Source organism: Cricetulus griseus, chromosome 7 (assembly GCF_003668045.3).
Source record: "Cricetulus griseus strain 17A/GY chromosome 7, alternate assembly CriGri-PICRH-1.0, whole genome shotgun sequence".
In the NCBI taxonomy this organism is placed as follows: domain Eukaryota; kingdom Metazoa; phylum Chordata; class Mammalia; order Rodentia; family Cricetidae; genus Cricetulus; species Cricetulus griseus.
Window position 1 is genome coordinate 59,054,261 of NC_048600.1, and position 7,703 is coordinate 59,061,963.

The following is a 7,703-nucleotide window of genomic DNA, read 5'->3' on the forward strand; positions in this document are numbered from 1 at the left end:
GATTTCATCTCCAATTGTGCTGAGTCGCTCTTTCCGTTTATAGTATTTTGAGCATCGGTGCCTTGCTGAGCTCAGGGAAGATCCCAGCAGGCTTCACAGCAGGGACTCCACTGGGGCACAAGATTGCACTGTGCCCTCTTTAGGGATTTGCCGCTCTGCTCTGTCATCAATCCTGAGATGAGACTCTGATTCCTCCCTTGTCTTAGTTTGCTTAGTGCTGTGACAAACCACCACAACCAAAAGCAATTTGGGGAGGAAAGGGTTTATGGGAGCTTATAGCTCCATTGTGAAGGGGAGTCAAGATAGGAACTGAAGCAGAGGCCATGCAGGAGCACTGATTACTGGCTTACTCTTCCTGGCTTGTTCAGTTTGCTTTCTTATACAAGTCAGGACTATTTGCCCAGGGATAGCATTGTCCATAGTAATTTGTGCTCTTCCACATCAGAAATCAATGAAGAAAATGCCCACAGGCTTGCCCCTAGGCCAAAGTGCCCTAGATATTTTCAGGGGTTTTTTTTTCCTTATTTGTTTGTTTGTTTGCTTGTTTGTTTAATATCCCAGGCATAGTTTCCTTTCCCTTCTTTCCTCCTAGTCTCTATCTCACCCCTCTATTCCCAACCTTTAACCCACTCCTCCATTTCTGCTTAGGAAAAGGCAGGTCTCCTATGAGTATCAACAAAACAGGGCATATCTAGTTGCAGTAAGACTAAGCACCTCACCATCTATTAAAGCTGGTCAAGGTGACCCAGTATGAGGAGTAGGGTCCCAAAAGCCAGTAAGCAGTTGCAGAGAGCCCCTGTTCCCAACTGTTAGGAGCCCCAAAAGAAGACCAAACTACACAACTATAACATATGATCAGGGTGCCTAGGTCAGTCCCATGAAGGCTCCCTGGTTGTTGGTTCAGTCTCTGTGAGCCCCTGTGAGCCCAGGTTAGTTGTTTCTGCAGGTTTTCTTGTGGTGTCCTTGACCCCTCTAGCTCCTACAATCCGTTCCCCGTGTCTTCTGCAAAATTGCCCAAATTCTGCCTAATGTTTGGCTGTGGGTCTGCATCTGTTTCTATCAGTTGCTGGATGAAACCTCTCTGATGACAATTGGGCTAGACACCAATTTGGTCATTAGAGTTGGCCAGTTCAGGCTGTTTATCCATTATTACTAGGAGTCTTAGCTGGGACTAAGATTCCTTGTGCCAGGTTTTTACCTGATCCCCAAATGCCTTTCCACTAGTCTCTTTCAGTACTCTCTTCCCTGCTACCCTTCAACCTAATCACTCATGTTCCCATCCCCACTCACCCTCAGTCCACTCAAGAAATCTTTTCTATTTCCTCTTCCCAGGGAAATGCAGGAGTCCCTCCCACCCCCATGAACCTTCCTTATTATCTAGTCTCTCTGAGTCTATGGATTGTAGCATGTTTATCCTTTATTTTACAGTTACTATCTACCAATAAGTGAATTCATACCACGTTTTTCCTTCTCAGTCTGGTACCTCACTCAGAATGATGTTTTCTAGTTCCATCCACTTGCCTTCAAGTTTCCTGGTGTCCTGAATTTTAACAGCTAGTATTATTCCATTGTATAAATGTATCATGTTTTTTATCTACTCCTCAGTTGAGGGGCTTCTAGGTTGTTTAATGGTTATGGATATTACAATAAAGCTATGAACATAGTTGAGAAAGTATCCTTTTGGTATGATTGTATAGTGGGAAATTACCAATACAGAGCCAAGTAGAAATATAAGGGTATTTAATAGGGAAAAGCCTTACTTACAGAGCGACCTAGCCAGCTGGCATGGCATCAGTCTGTACGCCAAGCCAAAAAGGGGGGTCCAAACTGAAAGCGAAATTCAGCCAACTCAAACTCTTACACTACGTCACCCTGACCACGCCCTCACAGGTGTGGCTACAGGTTCCCCTACAAGATTGAGCATCCTTTGGGTATATGCCCAAGAGTGGTATAGGTGAGTCTTGAGGTAGGTTGATTCCCAGTTTTCTGATGAACCACCACACCAGCTTCCAAAGTGGCTGTACAAGTTTGTACCAGCAATGGCGGAGTGTTCCCCTCACCCACATCCTCTCCAGCATGATCTGTCACTTGTGTTTTTGACCTTGGCCATTCTGACAGATGTAAGATGGAATCTCAGAATCATTTTGATTTGCACTTCCCTGATGGCTAAGGATATTGAAATTTTCCTAAAGTGTTTCTCAGCCAGGGATGTTTTCTTAGCTGAGGTTCCCTCTTCTCAGATGACTCTAGCAAGCTGACAAAAAACTAGCCAACACATCCCCACACCATGAAAGAGAACTCTATCTCTAAATGAGATGGATGAGCCTTGTTCAACTCATTTCGCCATTTCATCCATTTAGCTCCAATATTTACTGAGGATCTGTATCATGTCTGGATGTCCGTTAGCCCTTAGTGTTTGGGGTTTCCAATGAACCTCACGTCATTTTCCCTTCGGAGTGCCCATTTCTGACATTAATTATAAAATAAGACCAAACATGTTTAATCCCACTGAGAGCTGAGATGCTCACTGTATATGCTGTCCCACTGTATATGATCTTGACAAACAGGACAGAAAAGAGAAATCAGCTTTCTTTACAAAATGGGCAGGGCCTATCTAGTTCTCCTAGTGACTCCTATGGAAAGAGTAAGTGGCAAACTCAGAAAGAATGGAGATCAACTGCTATTCTGAAAACCCAGCTGTGCACATCTGGGATTCTTTGCAATGGCAGGTGGATTTGGAGTAGAGTTATTTGCCTAGAGTCCAGGTTATGCTTTCCAGAAGAGTGGGAGGGAGTTTCTGCCTTTCTATTCAAGCCACTGAAGTACAACATCCTGTTATGAGCCCACACTTGACAGCAGGGGACAGCTTCTAACACCTGTTGATCTTCCTACAAAGTCTTTCATCCATTGATACCAAAACATTAAGTAGGAACTAGATGAACAATGATAGGAAAATAATAGTTACATTTTATAAGCACAGAGACCTGAGGATGTTTCACCAAACTTCCAGCAGACTTAGGGAAGGCTTGACTGTTCTGGCCCTCCCCACACAGTTGCTTTTCTGACATGGCCTCTTGTCATTCGATTGATTTCAGTGCATGCAATGAAGAGTTTCTCTATTTTAAATCTATTTTCCAGGAAAAACTTAAAAATTCTGGTCACTGGATGTAGTGATGGCACTGTGTGGCCTGGCAGCCCAGGTGCCAACCACCAGGCCCTGGTGCTGTTTCTACCTACTCAAAGCCCTTAGACCTGCTATGATCATTCTGCTGAGGTCAAGGTGTGGCAAGTGAAGATGCTTCCAGTAGTGGACTCTGAAGGGTTCTTTGTGCTGACAGGGCATTAGCACACCATCACCACCTGACTGTGAGCACTCTGATGTCAGAGTTCATTCTTGAGGTACAGAAAATGCAGAAACCCAGGGCTGTGGTCCTGGTGGAATTCAAGACACAGGAGGACACCCCTGACTACCAGGAGCTGAAGATCAGATATTGGATGGAGAACCAGCAGTTACAGGAGCTCCAAGTAGGTGGGTTACAGCAGGAAGCAAGAGATAAGAGCAATGGCAGGCCCACCTGACCAGGAAGAGCAGACAAATTGGCACAACTGAAGGAAAAAGCACTGTGCCTACAAGAGAGGGTGAAATCCTTCATCCCCAGAGACAACATTGAGTCCCGTATAGAAGCATCAGGCTCCTGGAAGAACCACAATTGGACCATCACTAGAGAGGGGCAGGTGGTCAGGTGTCAATGTAGAAGCTCTTGGGGACCCAGAGTCTTGTGCAGGTAATGATAACTGCACAGAGGTCAAATATGCAGTGACTGTGTCACTTCTGGAATGGAACATCTCACAGCACTCCTCCCCACAGCTCTTATATAATTTCCATTCTTTTTCAGGATGTTTGCTGAGCCTTGGGGAGCTTGATACAGACCTCCCATTTAGAGATAAGCACTCAACAATCATTTATTCTCAGCACTTGGACCAGTTGTGAATCTCTGCATTAACTGCTTCCTACTGCAGAAGCTTCTCTGGCTGGAGATTGAGAACACTTTATCAAAGAGTATCACCATAAATATTTATTTAAAAGGCAGTTTGAAGCATGTCCATTTAGCAAAACAATGGTGGTAGGTAGGTCCATGACTTCCCAAATCATTGCCTTTTGACCAGGTTTATAGTACCAGGCATGAATTCCTCTTATGGAGCAGGCCTCAAATTCAATCAGAAAGTGACTTTTGGTTGCCACCATAATGTTCATGCCACTCTCGAACCAGTGAACACAACTTACAAGGCAAGATGAGGATGGTATTACAGCATTCAGGGTTCTCCACTGGGTAATACCATTGATGAATTTTCTCTCTCAGAGGACTGCATGGTACCTTCCAGAACTGTAAAACCTAGCCAGCAGGAAGTTTTCAGGTCAGTGCCAGCTTCCTTTCTCTATGTCCTGCAATCAGAGTGGTCTGCTTTTATGCATAAAGTTTTATTGGAGCCCTTCCACTACCCAAATCAAGCTACTAAAAAAAAAATCTATTAAAGATCTTAGCAAAAAAAAATCTCAAAACTTAGAATTAGAAGGCCAGGCCCTAAGGCAGGCCTGTTTTGTGACCATGTGACCTTGAGCAGGTCATCAGTCATGACCTGTTGGCTGTCCATCCAATACTCATTCCCAGATTCCTTCTCCTCTGAGAAGGTTCTAAAGATTAGAAAGCTAAGAAAACCCTTTTCTATGCACTGTTCCTGCTCAGCAAAACCAAGGAGGTCAGTTCTGGCTAGCCAGAAGTAAGAAAATTCCTCTGGAGAAATGCTGAGACACCTTGGTTTTCCTGATGAGAGACACAGTCACAAGTATCATTGTTTCTCCCCTTCCTGTCTTGAGAAAATAAAAATTGAGACACTTCTGAGGACATCTAATCCTTGGGATGAAAGTCATCATGTAAGAATTCATTCAGTTGGATTTCAGACCCTAGTGGCAACATCAGGCAGTTAAACGAACTTCTAGTAAAGATATACCCAAGAATCCTTTTTAGCCATGTCTTAATCTGTTTTCTGTTGTTATAACAAAATGCCTCAGACCATATATTTTATGAAAACTATAGATCTATTCAAGCTCATGGATTTGAAAGTCCAAGGGCATGATGCCAGTATCCATTGGAGGCTGTGCTACATAATTTTATGTTGGAGGTCATTAGATGGTAAGATGATGCAAGCTCAGGTCTTTATCGTCTCATAAAACTACTAATGCTACCATGGAGCCCAGCCCTCATAGCTTCATCTAATCCTAATTAGCTCCCAGATGGGAAAGCCTCACCTTCAAATACCATTAACATATGAACTTGGGTATTAAGCTTTTAAGACATAAACTTTATGGGTTTTTTTTTAGTGGGTGGGAGCAGGGTCTCAAGTAACTCAGGATATTCTCAGATTTACTTCCTATGTAGCCAAAGATGTCCTTGGGACTTTTGATCCTTCTGCTTCCACCTTCTAAAGGCTGAAATTGCAGACCTGCCCGGACCATACATTCAGTTTTTTTTATTTATTTATTTACTTCATATCCCAGCTGCAGTTTCCCCTCCCTCCTCTCCTCCCAGTCCTTCCCCCCACCCCCTCTGTCCCCACCCCCAATCCACTCCTCCTCCCTTTCTGTTCAGGAAAAGGCAGGTCCCCCATGAGTATCAACAAAATACAGCATATCAAGTTGCAGTAAGACTAAGCACCGCCGGGTGGCGCACGCCTTTAATCCCAGCACTCAGGAGGCAGAGGCAGGCGGATCTCTGTGAGTTCGAGGCCAGCCTGGTCTCCAGAGCGAGTGCCAGGATATGCTCCAAAGCTACACAGAGAAACCCTGCCTTGAGAAACCAAAAAAAAAAAAAAAAAAAAAAAAAAAAAAAAAAAAAAAGACTAAGCACCTCCCTGTGTATTAAGGCTGGACAAGACAACCCAGTATGAGGAGTAGTGTCCCAAAAGCCAGCAAAAGAGTCAGAGACAACCCTTGTTCCCAACTGTTAGGAGTTCCACAGCAGACCAAGTTATACAACTGTAACATATATGCAGAATGCCTATGTCAGTCCCATGCAGGCTCCCTGGTTGTTGGTTCAGTATCTGTTAGCCCCTATCAGATCAGGTTAGCAATAAGAGATATGTAGCATGAACTGACCATCTCCTGTGATAAGACAAGACTTCAAGTGGAGGGATTGGGACACCAACTAAGCCACATAACCTTCTACATACAGTCTACCTAAGGGATGTGTTAAGATGGCTTAGAGACTGAGGGATTGGCCAACCAATGACAGAGAAAGCCCACTCCTGACACTGCCTGGGGCGCCAGGACCCACAGGCTGGATGAACCCACAGACCTAGGATAGAATCAAGCACAACTGGAGAAAAAAATGTCAATGTAATGATGCATAATGGTATTCTGCTGTACTCATAGATTGATGCCTAGCCCAAATGTCATCAAAAAGGCTTCATCCAGCAATTGATGGAAACAGATGAAGAGACCCACAGCCAAACATTCAGGGGAAATCAGGGAATCCTGAAGAAGGGGAAAAAGGATTGTAGCACCCAGAGGGGTCAAGGACAACACAAGAAAACCCATACATGCAGTTTTATGTGATATTGATCTAACTGAGGGCTCTGTACAGACTGGACAAGCACACTACCAACTGAGCTACACCCCAACCCAACACATGAAATTCAGGGGGAACACATTCAAACCATAGCACATGAGAAATCAAGGTTCATACTTGTTTCTTTTCTATTGTGCTGAAATATAGAAAACTTATCTTTTACCACATTATCCCATTTTAGACATTCAGTTAACTGCCATTAGTACATTTGCAGTGCATACAACTGTGACCACTGTCTGTCTCCAAAGCTGCTTCTCTTCCTACAGTGAAAGTCTGTTCCATTAAAGCAGAAATCCTCTATACTTACCTTTAAAACAGAAAATGAATAAACAAAAAAAATGAAATAATAATGATATCCTCCCATCCAGACATGGTGGTGCATTCCTGCTAGGAAAGTAGGATCAAGAAGATTAGTTCAAGGATAGCCTTGACTAAAAGTAAGTTTGAGGGCAGCTGAAGCTACATGAGGCACTGCCTCAAAAAAATAATACCCTAAATACCTAGAAGCCCATTTATGGGAGGTTACCAACCAAGTCAGATGATGGGTTTAGAACAATTTAGAAAGGAATCTAGAGCTTGCCATCAGGAAGCCTGGCAAAGAACTGGAGCAGTCCATTTCCAACAATGCCTTGTGGGACTCTGTTGGAGACTCCTTGAAAGCTATACTTTTCAGGGTTCTCTAGAGAAAAAGAACAAACAGAGTGACCATATATGACAAAGGGAATGTATTGGTTTTATACACTATGGACTGGACAGGCCACTGTTGGGTATTGTCACACAGAAGAAGCTGAAAACGCAGCATCCGTTCAGATCATGAGGCTGGATGTCTCAGCAATTCCAGCCTGGTGCTGAAGGACTCCTGGTGAGCCATGGGTCTTCAGTCCATGTTGGAAATTGGAAGAAGTTGAATCCCGGTATCAGCAAAGAATAGCAGCAGCAGCAGCAGCAGCAGCAGAGGTGGCAAAAGAATAGATGTACTCAACCATGGAGCAGGGACCAGAGTCAGGCAAGCAAAGGCAACCCTGCTTTCTCCTACAGCCTCATTATAGATGAACCAATGCCAAAACGTGCCACCCA